This window comes from Hordeum vulgare, chromosome 7H, assembly GCF_904849725.1.
Source record: "Hordeum vulgare subsp. vulgare chromosome 7H, MorexV3_pseudomolecules_assembly, whole genome shotgun sequence".
NCBI classification, from domain to species: domain Eukaryota; kingdom Viridiplantae; phylum Streptophyta; class Magnoliopsida; order Poales; family Poaceae; genus Hordeum; species Hordeum vulgare.
In genome coordinates, this window is record NC_058524.1 from 124,876,700 (window position 1) to 124,902,497 (window position 25,798).

Below are 25,798 nucleotides of genomic sequence, written 5' to 3' on the forward strand. Positions count from 1 at the left end.
AGCCATGGTTAACTCAGGATATTGCCTACAATTAGGTTTTTGGGTTGTTGGAAGATTAGGCAAGTTCATGATTAATTCCACTAAATAATTCATGTCTAAAACAGAAAATAGCATGCAATACTCTAGCAATCCACCACAGCAACTGAACATGCACAACATCACCGCGCAAGAAGCAACAACTACAACGATCAACATAAAAGATTGTTCATTAGTTGCAGCAAGAGAGACTGTGTTGACGATGATGTTGGTGACAATCCTTTGTGGATGGCAATGAAGACGACGATGAGTAGAACCGCCCGACTTGGATGGTAGACGACCCGTGGTGACGAATTTGAGCAGTCGTGCAAAGCGCTTCCCAAAAACCTAATTCGTCCTCTCCCGGTGTAGGATCGCAAAGACGAACGGTTCCGGAGACCTGCTCTCTCGCACGCTGATGCACGCCGGCGTTCGAGATGAGGTAGACTAGATGGCAGTGCAATTAGTGAGACGAGGCATAACCCTAGATGTTTTTGGTGTGTATTTGGTCGACCACGGTAAGAAGGATATATAGGAGGACCAAGGTCGGTTCCGTGTCGCGACCACGTCTCAAACCAACTTGGTTTCCAAGTCATATACTTATCGGACAAGAAATTCTCAACTTGTGTGCCAAGACATAAAAAATAAAATGGCAAAAGGAAGCCATGCCCCCGCAAGGCATCAGACTATAATTCGGCGGACCATTCACGCACATGTCACACATACGCGCCGCCCTGCCCGGCCAGGCGAGGCGAGCGAGCGAGCCCGTGTGGTTCTCTCCTTTCTCTTCTCAACACACACTTAGAGTGGTGGGGAGAACTCATTATATAAAGAGGTCCAACTCTTCCTCCACTAACGGCATGGGACTAAACTTAGCACCACCACACCACCACTTGCCATTTTATTCATGGGCTCAATTTCAGATTTCAGAATTTGTAGATGGGTCATGCCCATTAATTCTAACAAAACACGTATAGTTCACATTTCCTATTTCACTACAAGTGGTTTTAAAAATAACATAGTAACAACTTCACACATGTGTCGGCCTACTTACACATGTGTGAGCCTACTTAACAACCCTAGATGCTCTAGTACGAACTCAACACCAACAAGATGGGGGAAGAGGAGAGGTATGGTTGAGGTGGTTGTGAGTTAGATGATATCATGAAATAAAATGATGGATTAAAGTAGCAATAGATATACAAACTTTACCATGGTTGCATTTTTCTTGATATACCAAACAAGCTCACCCGACATAATTGGAAAGGTAACAAAGCTATCAGTTTTTCAATTGCGGGGACTTGAAGTTTGGGATTCATCTATCAGTAGTGACCGGGTGTATAAAGGAGGGGTCTGGGCTTGGGAAGGAGCCTCCCGTCTCTTCCCTACTATCTCTAAAATGAGCTTCGATTTGTACTTGACCAGCAAGGGCATTCCACATCTTCTAGATGCTACAAACTAGGTCACACCTACTTAGCCGAGGAGTCAAACTAACGACTTGCACGCGCAACAACCATCATGCATGTCAAATGAAAAGGTCACCATATGCCACATCAATTCAAATAGCAAGTGTGTTTTGTCTTTTTACTCACTAACAGTTATTTACTTCCAAATTTAAGTTTCAAACCCATTTTGAATAAATCGAGCAATAAATTTCTTGTATGTCCTGGCATACCAAACATATACTGGTCAATTGGAACAACAAAGGTTGGACTAGGGGGTCGGGAGTACTAGGCATACATCAAGATTAGGATCGCCTAATACTTTCTTGTTTGGACATTTGCTAAGCCAACACACATTCCAAGCTTAGACAAGGCAATGTGTTGCACGGGGCAGAACATAAACCATGCGGCCTCATTAAAGATGAAGTGGTTAGCAAGCTTCATCACCAATTGAGTTAGGAAAAGATGACGTGATCACGGTTAATATCTTCTATATCTAATTCGCTAGGTGTTACTAATCTGTTTTTTTCAACATGCAAGCACATCACCTCAACATGTGGCATCATGGAAAAAAGTCCCACTTGAGCATGCACACATGCATGAAAATTTCCTTTATATTATGTTACTTATATTTAATAAATATTTTACAACTATACATATATCAAACACATTAAATCATGTAAATTTTCAATTCTGGTTGTTTGATTATTATCAAATATTCATGTTTCATACAACCAAACAGCGCTAAGATATATTGTAAAACATTCCTGGAACAACGTATGGGGTATCATCGAGTACGGGAAAAGTCTCATCCTTTGTCTGCCAAATGTTGCACATGTATAAGTTTTGCTCCTTCAATTCTAGTACTTCAAATATCAAATAAACTAAGTTCATCAAGTATTAAATTGTTTAGTTTAAATCCACCACTATACTTAATGTGTTTTTTACAATGGGTGCTCTAGATCAAACCCGTTACCTCGTCAATTGAAGATCATTGAGTGGGATAGACAATTGTTGAGTGGCGATGGACAGAGACGGTGACAGTCCCTCTATCTCTCGATATAGGGCCATACTCTCACGGACATGTAGGGACATGAGCACGCATGTGTGCACCCGTCGGATTTATCTAAGATTTTTAAAATTGTTTTTTCTGTCTTAAAGCCTTTACTTATTGTAGGATGGAGTCCATCCATGCATGCTTTCAGTAAAAAAAATCATAATTGCATGCGGCATCCACCCGCCTCCCATGCCTTTTCATTTCTTCTATAAATTTTAATCAACTATATCATTTGAATCAAAAGTACAAATTAAGTTTCGTTTGCATATTTGTGTTCATTCTGACAAGAATTTTGGAACAAGAGCAATCTTAAATACATTTCAACGACTCTTACAAAATCCAAGTTCAAAATATTCCAACCGGATAGGCGCAATTTTTCGTTTTTACCAAGTCTCATTTGTTTTTAGGGCTATGGATTATGGGTTAGAGCTTGGGCTTAGGTTTTATTTTTTAGGGCCGAGGGTTTATGGTTTAGTCTTTAAGATTTATTTCTAGATAATTAGGGTTTAGGGTTTGTGTTTGATTTTTGAATTTTGAAACTTGGAAAATTTATCGTTCGTTCTTCTCAAGTTTCAACAGTTGAAACTTGGTGAAGTTTTTGCAACTTCTCCAAACATGCTTGAGAGTGGTCTTGTTTCAAAACTCTTGTCACAAAGAACACGAATGTGCAAACGAATACAAATTTAACTTTCAGTTCAAAAATAAAACTAATTAAGATTTGAAAGTCGAAAGAGTAATCATGAGAGGTGCGGTGAGTGGATCATGAAGCCTTTGCCGAAGGCTGCTTCATGCAAAAATTCACACGGGATTAATCCCTAACACATGTAAAAGATCATTGCACTTCAGAGATTACGACACAATCATCTGGACCGAAAATCGTGTGTCCATCTCTTGCATGACACAAATCTTCGTTCTATGTTGGGCAAAGGTTTGACATCTCTTAGAGCATGGTTAATAGTATAGCCAACTACTCACTATAAGGAGTTGCTATGTCATATATAGTCGATCTAATAGTTAATACATATAGTAACAAGTTGCTAAGCAATACTACTTTATAAATACATGACCCGTCTTACATCCTCACAATGTTTTTTGGAGTCCGTGCTACAGCCAACTGTTAATCGGCAGCCCGCTTCCCTTCTCTCTCATTCAATTCATTAAAAATATAATATTTTAATCCTTATAGTCTGTTGATTGTACCTTAGTATACTTGCTCTTATACCAAGGAAGTAGCACGAAAGTTGGTGCAGTTTTGGGTAGTAGACCAAGCAGTGGCAGGGGCAGGGGACCAGCAGGGGCCTGACCCTCCTAATGTCACTGATTTAAGTCTAATACTAGTGTAAATATTGAATTTTTTTCTACTAAAAATGTATTTTAATGAACTGACCCTTTCCAATGAGGTTTAACAATGCTTGACCCTTCATATTTGGTTTTTCTGGCTCCGGCATTGAAACCAAATAAGGATAGATGAGAAGAAAACCTCACAAGTGGGACCAAGTATAGAGTAGGGAAAGAATATGCAAAGTTTCAGCAGGATTGCATTTTTCTCGGACTGCCAACAAACTCACTGTGTGATGGGGTTATAGTCCCAGGGTAGGGTCATAGGTCTTCCCTATAGGTCCTACCCAAGGACTACCCTTCATAGGGTACAAGGCCCTTAGACAGTTCCGACTGAACTGTGGATGCCCCCATCATCCAGTCGGCGACGATCCACTCGGAGCATATCTAACGTACCGTCTAGAATCCACTCTATACATCGTAACCTCCCAGGACGGCAACGGTCCTACGTTTTCATACACCATAACTAGCATTTAAAGCTTATGTTAACAGTAACGCCAGCGTTTACTCGCCACTACTCCACCCCTGTCCACCGGACCATTATGAAGGGCAGCGCACTCTATATAAGCCGCCCTTCACCACTGGTACAAGGGTTGGCACTTGCTGTAATCCCTTAATACACTCGACACAAAGCTCCCAAGAGCACTGAGACGTAGGGCTTTTACCTCCACCGTAGAGGGGCCTGAACTCATACATCCTCGCCGTAGCTAAGGCTCTGCCCATATACTTTTGTACCCCGTACTTCTACTGTCAGACTTATACCCACGACAGTTGGCGCCCACCGTGGGGCAAGCGTCTAAGCGACTTCCGGCGAGTTTGCGATTTCATCTTTTCGTCATGTCATACGGCGGAGATCTGTGCATGGGTCATGAGATCCTCTTTGGTGCACTCTCTTTCATCGCCGATGATTCAGCATGGCTTCAGGATGCGCCCCTCGACATCGAGACGCTTCCGAGTCGCGGGGCTACGCACTTCCGTGCCAGTTCCTGCGGCGTTCTTCTTCTCCAGCCATCGACCCCGGTGTCGAGCTTCGCCCCCGTCACGCGCCGCAACAAGCGATCTGGTCATTCGCGGCTCCAGCGTTGGGTACGACACGCCCTAGCGCGACAAAACATGTCCTCTCAAGTGGCGGTGCTCGAATCGGTTGTGGTCCCGCGGTCATCCCAGTGCTTGGAGTCAGTCCCGACTGAGCTACCTTCCGAGTATCAGGGTCACGGGCCTGCAGCCGAAGTACTCATGGCCGATTCCCGCGAAAGTCCCTCCGGGACTGGTTGGAACGAGCGTGAGATCGGAGAATCATCCGGCGCTCGTCGTCAGCACCCTCGTTCTTCCGGTCAACGCGCTCGCCAGAGCAACGTCAAGGTGTTCCGCACACCCATCCTCAACTTGGCTGCAGCCGCCAGGATCGCTGATTCTCTCTAGCCAACTAATTCGGAGGCTGGTAGAGGAATCGAGCAGATCTGTGCCTTGTTACATACGGCAGAGCAGCAAAACTCGGCGGTATCCCAGTCGCACAACAAGATCCACAACAGTTCCGTTCAAGCGAACATTCATCGGTCGGTTTTCAGTCCCGGCTCTCACCAGCGTCGCAGAGGGGGCAACCTCTGGAACGATCGATCCAGGGACCAGAGTTGGAATCCGCTTTCCACTCGGTATCATCCCGAAGATCGTCGCCGTTCGCGTACTCCTCCGCGGAGTGGGCCCTACGGACCCCGGTATTACGATGGTCATCGTTCGGGCGGTGACGCGCATGACCAAAGGCCTGATGCAAGAGGGTATATCACTCAGAAGAAGGTTGATAGAAGCCGAGCCCACCGTGATGGTCACGATAGAGATCATCCGAGTGGAAGCAAGACCATTGTTTCTGGTCTCGAGTGTTTCAGTTGGGCCATTCGCTCGGCTGACATCCCTCCCAACTTCCGATTGGCGACGGGAATCAGCAAATTCACAGGAGAGTCCAAACCAGAAACTTGGTTAGACGACTACAGAGTGGCGGTCCAAATCGGTGGCGGAGATGACCATGTCGCCATGAAACATCTCCCACTGATGCTCGACGGTTCGGCTCGAGCTTGGCTAAACCACTTAGCTCCATCAAGCATTTACAGTTGGGCAGATCTGTCCCGAGTCTTCATCAGGACCTTCGAGGGTACGTGCAAACGCCCTGCTGGTCTCATAGAGCTTCAGCACTGTGTCCAGTAGCAAAACGAGCCCTTGCGCGATTTCATCCAGCGCTGGACAACCCTCTACCACACGGTGGAGAATGTTACACAACACCAAGCAGTCTGCGCCTTCAAGGCAGGCGTTCGGTACAGAGATCTATACCTGAAGTTTGGTCGGACAGGCGACATCTCCATGAGCAAGATGATGGAGATAGCCGCGCGCTATGCAAATGGCGAAGAGGAGGACCGCATACGTAGCGGCAAGCATAAGTCAGTCGTCGACGGAGATGGGAGTAGCAGTCAGAAGCAGAAACAGAAAGCCCAATCCACACCGCAAGCAGAGGCGACAGTCGTTACAAACGCTAAGTTCAAAGGCAAGGGGAAATTACAGTACACCCCCAAGAAGAAACAGTCAGGAAATTCCATCCTAGATCAACCGTGTCCAATCCACACGAAGACGGATGAAGAAGGCAATGCCATATTGCCGAAACATACCACTCGGCAGTGTCGCCTCTTGATCCAAGGATTCGGTGAAGGACAACCGAGTGAGGAAGACACCGAGCAAGATGGTGAGGACAAGGAGGATCCGTTCCCTCAAGTCCATGCAACGTTAATGATTTTTGCTGATGTAGAAAGCAAAAGTCGACTGAAGCTGGTCAACAGGGAGGTAAACATGGCAACCCCATCCACTCCCACGTTCCTCAAGTGGTCACAGACTGCAATCACTTTTGATCAGTCAGACCACCCAGCACACGTACCCACCCCAGGGAGGCAAGCTCTGGTCGTCGACCCGGTGATGGAAGGAGTTAGGTTGCGCAAAGTCCTCATGGACGGCGGCGACGGCTTGAATATCATGTACGCCGATACTCTCAAGGGAATGGGCATTCCGATGTCCAGACTTAGCAAGAGCAGTATGAAATTCCATGGAGTTGTCCCAGGAAGAAAGGCCAAATCACTCGGCCAGATTGCGTTGGATGTCGTTTTCGGCTCTGACAAGAACTTCCGCAAAGAGAAGTTAACATTCGAGGTGGTAGACTTCCAGAGTGCATATCATGCCATTCTAGGCCGTCCGGCATACGTACGTTTCATGGCCCGTCCATGTTACGTATATTTGAAGCTGAAGATGCCTGGTCCCAAAGGCGTGATTACTGTCACACGCAATCGGTAGCGGGCCGAGGAATGTCTGTAGCAGGGGTCGAGAATTATAGATCATCAGATGGTTGTACTCGAGTTGGATGAGTACAAGAAGATTGTCGACCCCGCCGACCTGATGCGTTCAAAGAAGCGAGCTTCCGAGTCTGCATTCTAGTCGGCGGGAGACACGAAGAAAGTAAGCATCCACCCGACGGATGCCACCGCCACCCCAACAAACATCTCCACCACCCTTGATCCAAAATAGGAAGCCGAGCTCATCCAATTCCTCCGTGAGAACTGGGACATCTTTGCATGGAAGCCTGCTGACATGCCAGGTGTACCCAGGGAGTTGGCTGAGCACCGACTGCATGTGGATCCTGCCGCTCGGCCCGTCCGAGAATGCCTGCGTCGGTCCGCCGCACACAAGAGAAAAGCAATCGGAGAGGAGGTAGCTAAACTTCTGGCAGCCAACTTCATTCGCGAGGTACACCACTCCGAGTGGCTCGCTAATTTTGTCATGGTGCCCAAGAAGGACAAGTCTCTCCGTATGTGCATCGATTTCAAGCACCTTAATAAGGTATGTCCGAAAGACCACTTCCCGCTCCCCCGCATTGATCAAATCATTGATTCGACTACGGGTTGCGAGCGCTTATCCTTCCTTGATGCCTATTCGGGTTATCATCAGATCTGTCTGTATGGTCCAGATGAATTAAAAACATCTTTCATCACCCCATTCGGGTGCTTCTGTTACATCACTATGCCATTCGGTTTGAAAAATGCAGGAGCAACTTTTATGCGAATGATCCAAAAATGCCTCCTAGACCAGATTGGTCGAAATTTGGAGGCATATATGGACGATATCGTAGTCAAGTCACGCAAAGGTTCCGACCTGCTGACTGACTTGGCAGAAACATTCGCCAACCTATGTAGGTATGATATCAGGCTCAACCCAGCCAAGTGTTCATTCGGCGTTCCCAGCGGGAAGTTACTCGGTTTCTTCGTTTCCGAACGAGGGATCGATGTCAACCCCGAAAAGATCGGGACCATTGTTCGAATGGAGCGGCCGGTAAGAGTACATGACGTACAAAAGCTCACAGGTTGCCTAGCGACTTTGAGCAGGTTTATCGCTCGACTCGGCGAGAAGGCGTTACCTCTGTACTGACTCATGAAGAAGTCCGATACCTTCGAGTGGACAAACAAAGCCCAAACCACATTCGACCACCTCAAAGCCCTGCTTTCCACCCAGCCAGTTCTTACTGCCCCGCTCAGTAAAGAACCCCTTCTTCTGTACATCGCGGCTACAAATCAAGTCGTCAGTACCGTTCTGACAGTCGAACGCGAAGAAGAAGGCAAAGCGTACAAGGTTCAGCGGCTAGTATATTATGTTTCTGAAGTCCTGACTCCTTCCAAGAAGAGGTATCCCCATTATCAGAAGCTTATTTATGGGATCTACATGACTGCAAAGAAGGTGGCTCATTATTTCCAAGACCACTCGGTATCTGTCATATCTGATGCTCTGTTGTCGGAAATTCTCCACAATCGGGATGCATTGGGCCGAGTGGCAAAGTGGGCAATGGCGATGCTATACTGCGACATCAAGTTTGAAGCCAAGAAAGTTATAAAGTCTCAAGCTCTTGCTGACTTCATAGCAGAATGGGTAGAACAACAGCAACCGACTCACATCTACTCGGCTCATTAGACCATGTTCATCGATGGGTCCAAGATGTTGAATGGCTCCGGCGCCGGCGTAGTCCTCATATCCCCGAAAGGTGATAAACTCAAGTATGTGTTGCAGATCCATTTTGATTCTTCCAACAACGAAGCAGAGTACGAAGCTCTCCTTTATGGGTTGCACATGGCCATCACACTCGGCGTCTGTCGCCTGATGGTCTATGGCGACTCAGATCTAGTGGTTAATCAAGTAATGAAGGAGTGGTATGTAAGGAACCCCACCATGACTGCATACTGCAACGCAATAAGAAAGCTCGAAAAGAAGTTCGAAGGTCTGGAACTTCACCATGTTCCCCGACTGAAAAACCAAGCAACAGATGAATTGGCAAAACTTGGATCCACACGGAGACCTGTCCCGAGTGATGTCTGCCTAGAGCACCTACACCTCCCCTCGGTAAAAGAAGATTCTTTTACAGAAGAACCGGTGCAACCGAAGAGCTCAACAGATCAGACTGAAGTCGAGGTTCCCGCTGTGGTTGACCTGATCATGGAGATTCTGGCTGTCATTCCCGAATGGACTGTGCCATTCATTGCGTATATCCTGAGGCAAGAGTTACCGAAAGACGAGGTCCAAGCTAGGCAGATCGTTCGTAGGTCGAAGTCCTTCACCGTCGTTGATGACCAGTTATACAGATAAAGTGTTTCAGGTGTCCTTCAGCGGTGTATCTCTCCTGAGGAGGGTCGGTTAATTTTGGAAGAAATTCACTCGGGAACCTGCGGCCATCATGCCTCCTCAAGGGCAGTCGTCCCCAAAGCATTCAGAGTTGGTTTCTTCTGGTTGTAGGCGAATGAAATGGCAAAAGATATAGTCGACCATTGCGAAGGTTGTCAGTTCTATTCAAACAAGTCCCACAAGCCAACGTCCGCGCTGAAGACAATTCCCCTTTCTTGGCCATTCGCCATGTGGGGATTAGATACAATCGGACCATTTAGAACAGACCAAGGAGGATTCACCCATGTGCTAGTAGCAGTCGACAAGTTTACCAAGTGGATTGAAGCCAAGACAATCAAGAAGCTTGATTCCCTTACAGCCATCAAATTTATCAGAGACATCATCGCCAGATACGGGGTTCCACATAGCGTAATCAGCGACAATGGTACAAACTTTAACTCGGACGAGTTCAAAGGTTTTTGCGCAGGCCAAGGTATCCGAGTGGATTTTGCATCCGTTGCGCACCCCCAAACAAATGGACAAGCGGAGCGGGCGAATGGACTCATTCTTCAAGGGTTGAAGCCTTGACTCCTGCGGGAAGTTGGACATGCCGTCGGCGCATGGGTCACCGAGCTGCCTTCGGTGCTGTGGGGCCTCCGAACAACTCCGAATAGATCGACAGGACGATCCCCGTTTTTCCTCGTTTATGGAGCAGAGGCAGTCCTTTCGAGTGCCTTGCTTCACAACTCTCCACGAGTCGAACTCTTCTCCTAAGCCGAAGAAAAGCAAGCCAGATAAGACGGAGTAGACCTTTTAGAAGAGGAGCGCGAGATGGCATTGATCAGTTCAACAATTTATCAGCAAGATCTGCGGCGATTTCATGCGCGGCACGTCAGGAGCCGCACGTTCCAAGCAGGCGACCTGGTGCTCCGAGTGGATCAACAGAGACCACACAAGTTGGCTCCCGCCTGGGAAGGACCGTTCATCATTTCCAAGGTGCTGAACAATGGAGCATATCGACTCTACAACCTCGACAGGGAGACGGACGAGCCGCGAGCATGGAATGGAGATCTACTGAAGCGCTTCTACACATAACCGCCGACAGAGACAATGTAAAGAACAAATGTCATCGAAGTAATACAAAGCAGATTAATTTCTTGCCGATTCAAAATTCTTCCGCGTTTGGAGACTCCGGTCTAAAAAACTAAATCCGAGTGTGCACCAAAAGTCACACTCGGGGACTTAGCTGCGACCCAGAGTCGCCTAAGTAAACAACTTGCTCCGAGTGTGCACCAAAATTCACACTCACGGACTTAGCTGCGACCCACTTGCTCCGAGTGTGCACCAAAAGTCACACTCGGGGACTTAGCTGCAACCCAGAGTCGCCTAAGTAAACAACTTGCTCCGAGTGTGCATCAAAGTCACACTCTGGGACTTAGTTGCGACCCAGAGTCGCCTAAGTAAACAACTCGCTCCGAGTGTGCACCAAAAGTCACACTCGGGGACTTAGCTGCGACCTAGAGTCGCCTAAGTAAACAACTTGCTCCGAGTGTGCACCAAAAGTCACACTCGGGGACTTAGTTGCGACCCAGAGTCGCCTAAGTAAACAACTCGCTCCGAGTGTGCACCAAAAGTCACACTCGGGGACTTAGTTGCGACCCAGAGCCGCCTAAGTAAACAACTTGCTCCGAGTGTGCACCAAAAGTCACACTCGGGGACTTAGCTGCGACCCAGAGTCGCCTAAGTAAACAACTTGCTTCGAGTGTGCACCAAAGGTCACACTCGGGGACTTAGATGCGACCCAGAGTCGCCTAAGTAAACAACTCGCTCCGAGTGTGCACCAAAAGTCACACTCGGGGACTTAGCTGCGACCCAGAGTCGCCTAAGTAAACAACTTGCTCCGAGTGTCCACCAAAAGTCACACTCGGGGACTTAGCTGCAAACCAGAGTTGCCTAAGTAAAGAGTTTCCTCCGAGTGGGCACCCAAGTTACACTCAGAGGCTTAGCTGAGTCGCCTAAACAAAAACCACGAGCCAAAATCGTGTCAAAAAAAACTCAGCGAAAGAAGAGCAAAAGATCCGGTTCGAATTCAAATTAAGTTCAACGATCAGTCGGCTCGGTGTGAATCAAGTTTATCCACACTGAGCCACGAATGTACCGGCCAATAGCAGTGGCCAAAGTTTAATACAAACTCCACTCGGCATACCGAGGTAAATGCGCGTTCAGCATAAAGTCAATCAAGCATCGCCGGGGCTGGCAGGCTCCACGAAGGTGTCGAGGTCGATTCCATGTACAATCCGAGTGGCCGTGTCGAGGAAGGTCTCCATGAAGTCTTCAAATCAAAGCTTCTTGGTGTTGGCGACCTACAACGTCTTCAGCTTGTCTTCACGGGCTTCCTTACAATGCACTCGGACCAGAGACAGCACCACGTCCGTGCCACACCGAGCGGCAGACTTCTTCCATGCCTGCACTCTGCTTGGAACATCCTCCAGTCGAGTCATCAACCCCTCTATCTCATTTCGGGAGTCATCTTCAGGCCACAGCTCTTTGTCAATTCGGCCGACAACTTCTCTCAGGCGACCAACGAAAGGACCCACCTTGTTAAGGCGGGTATTCAGTCGGAACATGTCCCGGTTAGCTCCATCACCGAGTGGAACATTCTGTTGCCCAAGCGTCGGTTCAATTTCGGCGGTCTCGGCTTCAACATCTCGACAGAAGTCTGCAAAGAAAAGACAGGGAGAAAATAAGCACGGAGTGAACTCCAAAGTCAAAGACCACTCGGCAAGCAACTTACCACCAAGCAATGCGACCATCTTCTTCGCCCAGTCGCCGACATAATTCTCCTGTGCTTTGCACCGAGCGTTCATTGACTTCAGCTGGCCCACCCATTCAGATCTCTCCTTCTTCATATTTTCTAACTCGGCTAACAGTGCCTTGTTAGTCTCCCGAGATTCCTCCAAAGATTTTTCTCGTTCAGCGGAGCCTTCTTCATGCCAGCCATATCATTCGCAGTTACCTCCAACTCGGCAGCAAGTTGAGTCTTCTTAGCCATCAGAGCAGTATAGGCCGGTCCCACTTCACAAGTCTTCTGTCAAAGAGACACAAAGGGAGGATCAGCCAGATTCAACAAGGAAAAAGTCTCGAGAGATATGACAAAACAATCAAAACTCAAGATTCTTCAGACCCCTACCGATGCAAGCAATCGACAGCGGTCTCGGGGACTACACCCAGTGGGTTCACTGAGAGTGACCCCACTGGTATGAAGCTCGAACGGGTCGGTCCCATTGAGCTCCATAGCAAACCAACAACACTATGAGACTACTATTACTCGACCCGAGTAACACTACTCTCGGGGACTACACCCAGTGGGTGCACTCGGCGTGCCCCCACTGGTACCATTCGGGTAGATCAGCTCTGATCTGTAGAGATTATGGAAAATACATATAAAGACAACTGCCGGTGCAAACACTCGGCAGAAGTCTCGGGGACTACACCCACTGGGTTCACTCGGAGTGAACCCGCTGGAAAATTAACCTACTGTATCCGAGTATCTCGCCAAAACCCCCAGTGGGTGCCAAGAGGAATGTAAACACTTAGTAGCGCACTTACTCGGATATCATCCCGAAGCTCCAAGATCTTCTTCTACAAGGACGCAATGGAGTCATATGCTCCCTTGGCTTCGCCCACCATCAGCTCCACTTGTACCATGGCGTCCTTGGCAGCTCCTACTTGATCTTCCAGGAGGCGTCGGTAGTGAACAATCGATGGACCCGGTGTGGCAGAAGGCGCTCCAGGCATCTCGAGCTCCCTGGGCATCCCGAGCTCTGCTCCAGTCGGTTCCGCCGTGAAGGCCACCGTCTCAGTCGGCGGCACGCTCATGGCAGGGCTGGCAGTAGGTTGGATAACCCCAGGGACAGGCGCCAAAGCTGGTTCCGACCCCCTTTGGTCGTCGTCGTCCAGATGGATCACCTCCGAAGGAAGCCCGACTGAACAAAATAAAAATACAGAAAAAGATCAAGATCAAAAACAACACTCGCAAAATGGTAATATAGCTCTCGGAGTCGTGACAACGTACCTTGCTCGGACGTGGCGGCGTTATCAGTGTCCATGGGATCGTCACCCTGACGCGGCAGAGAGGTGGCGGAGGTAGCGGCTCTGTTGAGTGAAATCCATTCGACGGGTAAACATGAATTCCCAAAAAGAAGAGTCCAATCGGATACTGAAGGAAGATGGAAGAGCAAAGATACTTACGCTGAGGCGACCGGAACAGCGATCCTCATCCGGGGCAAAGCTTTCCGAGGTTTAGATCCGCTGGGTTTAGCCACCTTGGACGGCTGATCCACGGGCTCGGCAAAAGAATCCCTGGTTCTCTTCACACTCCGAGCACTCGGAGCTACGGGAAGAGCCGGCGGAACAGCGGGGTCATGACGGTGCTTGGTTCGGTGTTCTGGTGGTGAGGGTGACGAGCTCTGCTCCTCACTCTCCTCCTCCTCCTCTTCTGTTTCCTCCTCCGTCTCCCTACTGTCAGAGACGTACTCGGCACTACCCGCGCTACCCTCCATGCTGCCTTCTTCTTCCTCGACTGGATTCCCATTTGAGACTGCAGAATGCCAGTACGTCCACTCATGCACAAAACACAGTCGGCAACGTCAGTCGGCGAGACAAGAAAAGCAATAAAACTGAGAAGGTTAAAAGCACTCGACAACATGTACTCACCTCATTCGGAGGAGGATTTTGGGCACGGAAGGCCTTCACCCGCCGAGCTCCCACGGGGTTATCACATGTGCCCGTGATGCTGCGGACCCACGCACCCACGGTCTCCTCGCTCACGTCTTCAGGATGGGACCGAGTGGTATCCGAAGGCCCCGTGTAATGCCACATTGCGTGATCTCAGGCCTGGAGCGGCTGGATGCATCGACCCAGAAAAGTCTCCAACAGGTCCATGCCGGTGACTCCCTTCCGGACGACGGCTATCAGCGCGTCGATCAAAGGCTGGATCTGGGTTTTTTCTCCCTTAGAGAGCGCTAGCTTCCTGGGAGGGCCCGTACGGTCTAAAATGAAGGGTGGTAACCCACTCGGAGCATTCGGGCAGGCAATGTCCTGGCAATAGAACCAAGATGATTGCCAGTTCCTAACCGACTCGGATAGCTGAAGGGAGGGATAATTACGTTTCATTTTCTTCTGAAATCCTAAACCCCCGCAGAGCTGGAGGATGTGTGTCTTATCATCAAACTGGCTAAGCTTCTTAACCGTTTGAGATCTAGCGGAGAAAACATATTTGAAGAGCCCCCAATGGGGAGGACATCCTATGAAACACTCGTAAAGGGTGATGAATTCGGAAAGATGAGCTATCGCATTCGGCGGAAAGTGATGGAGCTGCGCCCCGAAGTAGTTCATAATACCTCGGAAGAAAGGATGGGGAGGCAGGGAGAAACCTCTGGCCACTGGCTGAGCAGCAGGACGCACTCCCCCTCCCTCGGCGCCGGCTCCATCTCGCCTTCCGGCAGCCTCCAAGACTTGTTGACGACCATGTCGTGGTCCACCAGCTCCAGCACGTTGGTCTCCCTCACCGTGGAGGGGAGGAAGTCCCCCTGGATCCAGCCCGCCGGCAACACCCGCTGCCGCCGCTGAGTGGAGGCCGCCCCTTTCTTCTTCTTCTTCGCCTCAAGCTTGCTGTTCTGCCCCTTCGTCATGGCGAGGGCGACAGGAAGGAGGTGGCTAGAGGTGTGCAGCGAGTTGCGGGGAGGCGAGATCGATGGGAGGAAGACGAGCAGCGCAACAGGAAGGTCCGTCGGGAAGGCTTTAAAAGGCCCTCGACTGAGCCACCTACACGTGGGCCCAAGATCTTATCCTCCCAACCGGCTGCTGCAAGATCAGCGGAGAAGATCGTGGCCTGGTAATCGAGGAGGCGAAATCTACTCGATGGCGATGTCGTCATCCCCGCTGAGCGCGCGGCAACCGAAATTTGAGAATTCCGGAAAATCCGGCGCTGTCAGTATGACCGGTCACGTCGAAAGATTCCGCGGAAGCAATCGTTCCCTCACGGTTCGTTTCGCTTGCATATTCACTCGGATCACTAGCCGCAAAGATAAAATGGATCGAGGCAGACAACGCTAAGATCACCTCAATACCAGTCGGCTCCAAACTCCGGGCTTCACTTCATCGTTCCAGTCCCGATCCATTCGGGGACTAATGATGGGGTTATAGTCCTAGGGTAGGGTCATAGGTCTGCCCTATAGGTCCTACCCAAGGACTACCCTTCATAGGGGACAAAGCCCTTAGACAGTTCCGACTGAACTGTGGACGCCCCCATCATCCAGTCGGCGACGATCCACTCGGAGCATATCTAACGTACCGACTGGAATCCACTCTGTACATCGTAACCTCCTAGGAGGGCAACGGTCATACGTTTTCATACACCATAACTAGCATTTAAAGCTTACGTTACCAGTAACGCCAGCGTTTACTCGCCACTACTCCACCCCTGTCCATCGGACCATTATGAAGGGCAGCGCACTCTATATAAGCCGCCCTTCACCACTGGTACAGGGGTTGGCACTTGCTGTAATCCCTTAATACACTCGACACAAAGCTCCCAAGAGCACTGAGACGTAGGGCTTTTACCTCCACTGTAGAGGGACCTGAACTCATACATCCTCACCGTAGCTAAGGCTCTGCCCATATACTTTCGTACCCCATACTTCTACTGTCAGACTTATACCCACGACACTGCCAGAATGGACCGTCACCGAGATAACGAAGCTATCAACATTCCAATTTCAGGGATTTAGAGTTCGGTGTTCCATCCACGTGCCCTATGGCTTCGAAGTTAAAGTAGATTTCCTTCCTTTACATTGAGCTTGATGACGAGACAAAAAGACAAGTAAAAGCATCTATAGTTGAAACTTAGAAATCTATTGATTGGACATGTTCATTTTAAACCCTTAAATTTTCGTTCGCGCAACCGCATCTCTCATATTTTATTTTATATGCCCGTTCATTTGCACGTGATTGATGAAGAAAATAAAAAAAAATGAATAAATAAAGAAAAAAGTGATTCGGGTGAGGTCGAGTCCTATGTGACGGACTGATCGGACGTATCCGGTCACATACGCGAACCCTCGTATCGTCTTCATATTTAAGATGGATACGAGGGATACCGATCAGTCCGGTCGTTTGTGATGGATACGAAGGATTCGATTGGATTGATTTTTTGTGACCGATCAGTAACTGAGCGAGCTGTCCGGACGTTTGAACCGGGTTTTTGAACGGTCCGTGTGTAGATGTTTTAACCGGCGGTACCAGGTGAAAATGGTTTCAACACAGATTTTTGTACGCGTAAAAAAACACAATTTTTTGTGTGCAGGTCTCGTGATGACCAGTCAATCGACTTTCATTGGTCAAGACCGAGGTTTCTCCACACATCGCCACGCCATTAATCCCCAAAACTTCTTGTCACATGTTTCACGTCGGTGGACCGATCGGCTTCAGCGTGATGGACAGATACAGACAGATGCAACGTACCCATGTCCTCCCGGTACATGCTTGTACATGACAGTTATCCGCAAGATTAATTAGCTCGAGTGACACGCCAAACTTCCTCGTAAGCTTCAGCTACAGATTGTACGTGCGTCGCTGTTGGGAATTGATACGACGGCCTGTTCATGCATGGGCCGGCATTGCATTGCATCGTCACTCGTCAAACAAAACTTGAGTACTCCAGCCTCGATCCGGGGACGCCGGGGAGGGCCATCTGAACAGAGCGAGGACTGACTTCAGATCGGTCTGCCGGCGAGCCAAGTCGTCAGGTCGGAGTCCGTCCATGGATGGAGCCGGTGGGCGTGGATTGGAGGAACCAGTCTTCGGCTGGGAACAGTGCTCCGGGGGGAACAAGGCGGCAGATGAGATGCGTCTGTCGATCCGTGCGTAGTTTCTATTTATTTATTTTTGAAACGGACCGTGCGTAGAATTTGGTGTCCACATGTACGTGGTACTAGAGCACGACGATGAAGACACGCACTGTGCGTGCGCGCGGATGGACACCGGGAACACGTTGTCCTTGTAAAGTGATAATATGTGAATGAACAGTAATGATCTTATTATTGCAGTGATGAAACTACATATTTATATCTCCAGAAGAGACGCGTCGCACAGACGCGACGGTTACAATGGGCACCACTAGAACGACGCGTCCGTAGCATTAGGACGCAATTGTTCGGGAGAGAAACTGAACGTCGGTTTCACAGGTAGAGATTCTATTTAATTAAAGTAATTAATTAAATCCTAACACTCCCCCTAATCTCTACTTTACTCATTCTTGTAACATCATCATCAACATCTTGATCATCATCATCATGACTAATCTCCTCCAAAAAACCATGTAGGAAAATATGAGAGGATATGTACAATATGCCATCAAAACTCCTTCCAAAACCGAGTAGGAAAATAAGGAGAAACCGACATATTACAATGAATGTATTACACTCGGGGATACACTCGCCCTCTATTACACTCGGGGATACACTCGCCCTGAAAATAAGGAGATACCGTAAGGAAAAATACGGGGGCCTCATTAAAATCCTTACATAAGAAACCATTTAGAAAAAAATTATGAAGGAAAAGAGCACAATATCCAATATCTGAAATCACAAACAGATTATCATTCAGGGATACACTCGTCCTGAACTTTGCAAGTTCCAAAGTCGTTTCATACCAATTTCTTTGATACACTTCTCAAAAGAAGAACTTGGTAATGACTTTGTAAACAAATCAGCAAGATTATCACATGACTTCGTTTGCAAAATATTTATTTCCCCAGTTTCATGTAACTGATGGGAATAAAATAGCTTACGAGAAATATGCTTTGTAATATTACTTTTTATGTAACCTGTTTGCATCTGTGTAATACATGCAGCATTATCTTCATAGATAATGGTGGGTGATTCCAATGATCCAATCCCATAGAAACTCTATTCATCACCCAGGGTGCATAATAGGTTATTTTCTTCACCCGAGCTAATCTTACGAGCTTTTTATAAAAAATTACATTCAAAATACAAATAGTTAAATTCATATTGACCCACTATGTAAAATTTGGCATAAAAAATTAAAAATATAGGCTGTAAGACAAGAAAATATGCATTTTATTTATATTTTACACTATGTTTTTACGTTTGTAATTTTACGTAATAAAAATATTTTTTACGGTGATTATATATTTTCTTACGGTCTCTTTTTACGTATGAAATAAGAAAAAAAATACGTAACGTAAAATTACGATGCATTGATGTTAAATAGAGGGGGGTGAAGAATAACTATTCCTCACTCAGGGTGACAGATAGCGCGACCCTCCAATCCCACTTGAACTTTCAATAAAGTTTATCATTCTGCGAAGCCATACACATTCACGTGATGCTTCAAACAAAGCAATAATTTTAGAATGATTCGTGGACGTAGCCATCAAAGTTTGTTTTGTCGATTTCCAAGAAAAGGTCATACCTCCACTTAAGAAGACAAAACCAGTCTCTGATCTGGCATTATGAGGATCAGATAGGTATCCAGCATCACAATATCCCACCATGGTCTTATCTTTATTTTTGTGATAGAACAAACCAAGATCTTTGGTGCCTTGAAGATATCTGAAAATGTTCTTCGCACCAACCCAATGCCTCTTAGTTGGTGATGCACTGAATCTAGCCAATAAATTTACTACAAATGATATATCAGGCCTGATGCAGTTTGCTAGATACATTAGAGCTCCAATAGCACTGAGGTAAGGGAATTCAGGTCCTAATATCTCTTCATCATCATCCTTAGATCTAAATGGGTCTTTATCTCTATCAAGAGATCTAACAACCATTGGTGTTTTCAACGGATATGCTTTATCCTTATTAAATTTTTCAAGAATCTTTTGGATATAAGCAGCCTGGTGAACAAGTATTCCTAAAGGAAGATGTTCAAGTTGTAAGCCCAAACAAAATTTAGTCTTACCCAGATCTTTCATCTCAAACTCTATCTTAAGATGATTACTTGCCTCATGTATTTCTTGTGTAGTCCCAATGATGTTCAAATCATCCACATACACAGAAATAATACAAAATCCATCTTTAGATTTCTTGATAAACACACATGGGCAATCACTATTATTTAAGTAACCCTTCTCAAGAGGGAATACACTTAGTCGGTTATACCACATTCTTCCTGACTGCTTCAAGCCATACAATGACTTATGAAGTTTTACGCAATACATGTTGCGATTAGCCTTTGGATTCAGAAGCTTCATTCCCTCAGGAACTTTCATATAAATATCAAAATCCAGTGACCCATATAAATATGCAGTCACAACATCCATTAGTTGGATAGACAAATTCATTTTCACTGCCAATGATATTAAATATCGGAATGTTGTTCCACTCATAACAGGAGAATATGTTTCATCGTAATCGATGCCAGGTCTCTGCGTGAACCCATGTACTACAAGCCTCACTTTGTATCTCACCACCTCATTGTGATCGTTCCTCGTACGAACAAAAACCCATTTTGCTCCCACGGGGAACACATGCTGAGGAGTGGGTATTACAGCAGTAAATACCCCTCTTTTTATAAGCGAGCGCAATTCATCCTCAATTGTAGCCTTCCATTTGGACCAGTCTGAGCGCTTCATACACTCTGCCATGGACTTAGGTTCTCGATCCAACTCAAGGCCTTCTGCAATTCTAGAGGAGAAATAAATGTCGACAATTGTAGTCTTTCTGTTGTTGATTCTCCTGAATCAATATAGTTAATGGATATCTCATCAATACCTGTTGATCCTTCGTGATTTCCCTCAATAATTGGATCAAGGTCTTCCAATGTCCGAGCACCAAAATTTGTGTGCACACTCGTACTGGGTTCTGAATGTCCAACATCCTTTAGGTGTCCCTCAACCCTAGGTTGAATATCAACATCTCGTTGACTTGCATTTACTATTTGAGGATTCCTCATTCCCCTTGGACACTTCTGTGAAGCCTTGTCCTTTGTGTCCAGATTCCTCCCCCTCTTAGGTGGCTGAGTAGATCTATGGGTCACATCTACTCTCTTTGGTACATTCATAGTGGGAACATTTGATTTTGTGACACCTTTATAATGAGTAAATGTGTCTCGCAGATTATTTGCAATATTTTGCAAATTTATAATCTTCTGAACCTCCAGTTTAGATTCATTTGTATGTGGAACTAAGGACTGTATGCCTTTCACATCCCAATCTATTTCACGACATTCTTTGTGGTTATTCTCTCCCCCTAATGCCGGGAAATTGTCCTCCTCAAAAATGCAATCAGCGTACCGGGTTGTAAACAAATCCCCTGTTAGGGGTTCTAGGTACTTAATGATTGACGGAGAATTGTACCCCACATAGATCCCCATTCGTCTATGAGGGACCATTGATGTACACTGTGGTGGTGAGATCGGTACATATACCGCGCAACCGAATTGCCGCAGATGGGAAATACTTGGCTGGTTTTCATGTACTAACTTCAATGGGGAGACCGTATGATATGCAGTTGGTCGAATTTGTATCAATTCTGCAGCATGTAATATTGCATGACCCCAACATGAAGCCGGAAGATTACTATTCTGTAGGAGCGGTCTTGCTATCAACTCGATCCACTTGATAAGTGATTCTGCAAGACCATTCTGGGTGTGTACATAAGGTACTGAGTGCTCCACAGTAATGCCCAAGGCTAGACAATAATCATTAAATGCCCGTGAACTAAATTCCGCAGCATTATCCATTTTGATGGTTTTTATCCTATGATTAGGATGGTTTGCTCTCAATTTAATGATCTCAGCAATTAGCTTTGCAAAGGCATGGTTCCTTGTTGATAAAAGACAAACACTTGACCATCTCGTTGATGCATCAATTAGGACCATGAAATATTTGAATGGTCCAGTTGTATTGGACCACAAATATCTCCTTGAATACGTTCAAGGGAATCAAGTGGCTCATCCTTTATTTTCACATAAGATGACCTTGTGATCAATTTCCCAGTTGCACATGATGTGCATACAAAATCCGACGATTTTGGAAACTTCCTATCCGTTATGTTATGTCCAACAGAACCATCAATAATTTTTCTCATCATCCCAACACCAGGATGACCCAGGCGACCATGCCAAATCTTGAACTTATCAAGATTCTGAAAAACTATCTTGTGCGCCAAATGTGTCTCTCGTTTAATGTATGTATAATACAACCTAGAAGATAGAGAAGGCAAATTCTCAAGGATTTCCTTTCGGAACCCCTTTTTCTGAGATATGAGTAGGCATTCAGACCCACTCCCTTCACTAGTTTCCACATGGAAACCATTTTTTCGGATATCCTTGAAACTCAGTAAGGTACGAGTAGAATCTGGATACAATAGAGTATCCAAGATTATTAATTTAGTACCCATAGGGAGTGTAATTGTAGCTTGACCAGAACCAACAATTACAGTATCTGGACCAGCAATTGTCATGACACTTCCATTACTCTTCTTGAGTGCCTGGAAATACTTCATCTCCCTAAGTATCATGTTAGTAGATCCACTATCCACTAAACACATTTCCACCTCCATTGTATTAGTTCTATAGAGTAAAAGAACAAAGTTCAGTATATAATCAAACTCATATAGAATCAGTACATACATTACAAACTATATATGTCTTGTACTTATTACAAGCCTTATGTTACGCGACATAGCTAACACATTATGTCTAAGGACATAATTTATTTTACAACACATGTAATAAGTCTAATAACATTATTTCAATACTTAGACAAATGAGACTAAATTTGGTCTCCATATATGTCACTAGAACCCAATTCAACTAGCATGCCATCGACATCTAGTATTGGATCTTCCGCTTGTTGATTCTGCTCCTCGTTGTTCATCTTCGGAGAATCATCTCGAGAACCATCAGCCGTTGGGATACCATCTTCATTTCCAGTGAAATGTACTTCATACTGGTTCCCCTGAGCCTTCTTGCCCTTTCCAAGTGACTGTTGGTACAATTCCACCAAATGGTTCGAAGTGTCACACTTCTTTGTAATATGTCCTTTACAACCACACCTAAAACAACCAGTGTTGCTAGTCCTTTCATTTTTCTTGAAAGAACCTTTGCCCTTTTGGACTCCATTCTTACTCTTCTTCTCATTACGATTCCACTTTCCATTGAATGTCCTACGGTTCTTGTTGGAACCATTGAACTTTTGAGTATTCTTAGAGTTGAAGTGTGATTCAGGCAGAGGCATCGTTCCTGTTGGACGAGCCAAATTGTTCTTATCAAGAAGCTCATTGTGCTTCTCTGCCTGAAGTAGCGAGTAAATCAACTCAGAATACTTCTTATACTTTTGCTGACGGTATTGTTCAGCAAGTATCCTCATCGAAGGATGGAAAGTAGAAAGTGTCTTTTCAATAAAATCAGCATCAGAAACTGCACTATTGCAAAATCTCAACTTGGAGTTGATCTTATGAACAATAGAATTATTTGCAGCTACACACTTAAAGTCTTGGAATCGGACTAGCGCCCATTCCCGTTGCGCTTCAGGCAACATCACCGCCCTTTGTTGATCATACCTCTCTTTTAAGGAGTTTCAGAGTGTCAGAGGGTTCTCCTCCATCAGATACTTTGTCTTCAGGTCAGGGTGAAGATGATGTCGAATGAAGTGCAATGCTAAATACCTTGTTATGTCTGTTATAGATGAAGTCCCTTGGGCAGGTGTGGTTATGGCGGAATTTAGTCCCTTGGCCATCAAATTGATTTTGACATCCATTGCCCATGTCGAATAGTTAGAACCATCGACGGCAAGTTCAGCAAACTCTTTTTTAGATATGTTAGCCATATCCTGCATGCAATCAGCATGCTTATTAATTTACTCTCATAGAAAATTAATTGTGTTGTGAATAAACAATACATGTAAATTAATCAACATATAGCAATTGCCAAATTGCAGGAACATATATGTTGGCATACATTGTGCTTGTACAATACAATAATATACACTAGTTATTGAACAATACAATATAGTAATTTACACAAATTACTAAATAACTACACACAATTTCAATCTGCTAGTTAAAGAACTAAACAGAAAAGAAAAACGAAAAAAAATGGTTCTGGGTCGCACACACAGAGTCCCAAACCAGCAAACAGCGCACTGCTACAGTACTACTACAGTAATTTTCCCCCTCTTCTTTTTGCATCAGAACCAGGGGCACCCCATCTAGCCTTTCGGCCCACTTGGCCCGGCGCCGCTTTCCTCGCTGCGTAAAAGGGGGCGACGGTTAGGGTTTCCCCTACCGCCCCCAAATCCATTCCAGCGGCGCCTCCCACCCCTGTCCCTCCCACCGTGTCGCATGCACGCTTACCGACGACCTGTCGGCGGTGAAGGAGTGAAATCCTCCTCATCCGACGAGGGGGTGTAGTCGTTGTTATACGGAAGGTTGGCTGTGAGCCCCAGCGACGTCGGATCCCATGCTCCAGTACGACATCCAGGACGGCGGTCGATGGCCGCGACGGAGCACCCGAAGAGGAGACGGCGGCTAGCGCCGGTGTCAGGCGGTCCCGCGCTAGCGCTCGTGCCAGCGACATCCGTGGTAGGCGTCCCTCCTTCCCCGAAGAGGAAGAGGCCCTGTTCGCTTGGAGGAGCAGGGGAGCGGCCAAATGCCCATGGAGCGCTGCTTGTCCCCGGCGCGTCCTCTCCCGATCCTGGATCGGCGCTGCCACTTGCTCCGGCAGCGGTGGCCGCACTCACGGTGGTCTGAGCGCGTCCTGGAGTCGGGATGAAGACGAGGCTGCCGCCTCCCACGCTGGCGACGCATGATGGAGCCGGGCCGTAGCCGCGTGCAGGTATGTCGACAGTTATCTCTTGTTCCTCCTCCTCTGTCGGTGTTGGTGATGGCAGGAGTGTGCCGGCGGAGAGAGCGGGGCACGGACCATATTCGTGTACACGGCACCTCCGTGGTGGGGATGGAGCGGCGAGTGCAGGTTTTGGCGCTCCCATCTCGGAGTTCAGGGGCGGTGCTGCACTGGGTCCGGCGACGAGCCCTAGTTCGAGCCCCTGGTGGTTTCCCACCGGCGTGACCAGGCGCCGGTTCATCGGTGTGGCGTGACAACGTCATCCAGCGACCGCATGATGGCGGCGTCTACCAACGAAGTTCTGGCGGTTAATACCGAGGCCAGGAAGTCGTGGTGGCGCCCCCATTGACGGCGGACGAACCGACGGCGTTGCTGGGCAACAAACTGTCGTCGACCTTCTTCCCATAGAATACCGAGGAGAATGGAGGCAAGGGTGGGTATCCTCACCGATCTAGTTTTCTCTGGCGAGTTTCTAGCATGGCATGTCGCTCTCGCTGAAGAGGCGTGCGTGATAACGTGTAAACTGATATGTGAATGAACAGTAATGATCTTATTATTGCAGTGATGAAACTTCATATTTATATCTCCAGAAGAGACGCGTCGCACAGGCGCGACAATTACAGTGTGCACCACTAGAACGATGCGTCCGTAGAATTAGGACACAATTGTTCGGGAGAGAAACCGCATGTTGGTTTCACAGGTAGAGATTCTATTTAATTAAAGTAATTAATTAAATCCTAACAGTCCTGACGCTGCTGCTGCGTGAGATCGATGATCTCGATCTCGCGCAGCGGTGCAGTGATCTACTCTGTGCAGATGAAAATGAATAACACAAACAACGACAAAATTATAAGGTAAACGCTTCCACCCGGCGCGCGGCCGCACGCGGGCCGCGCGCCTCGCTGGCAGGTGCATGCAACATTTTATCATCAAATTTGCTGCAACCATATGTGATTTTGATACAAACGTTTTCCATTTTGCTACAATCTGTCTATTCAAAAAGCTACATCCACGTTTGGTTGCAACTCGAGTTCTTTGGATTTTTGCTACAACCGACGTTTGACTTGTTGCTACAACCGTGTTAATTTTCGCTACAACCGGCATCATTTTTTGCTGCAACTGTTCACTAAAAAAGTTGCATACACGTTCACGTAGATATTTTCTACAACCGGCGTTTGACTTTTGCTACCACGCATCATCTTCTTTGTTTTTTGGCTGCGATCAGGTAGATATTTTTTTCCTACAATTATTTTTTTGGTTGCAACCGTTGACGAAAATTGGTGCATAGCGCCGGAACTTTTTGCATTGAGGAAAACATGCTGCATGGAGATCTAACGGCGCGGCCTGCGTGAAGCTGGCAGATCAGGCAGCCCACGCGCAGCCGGACGAATCT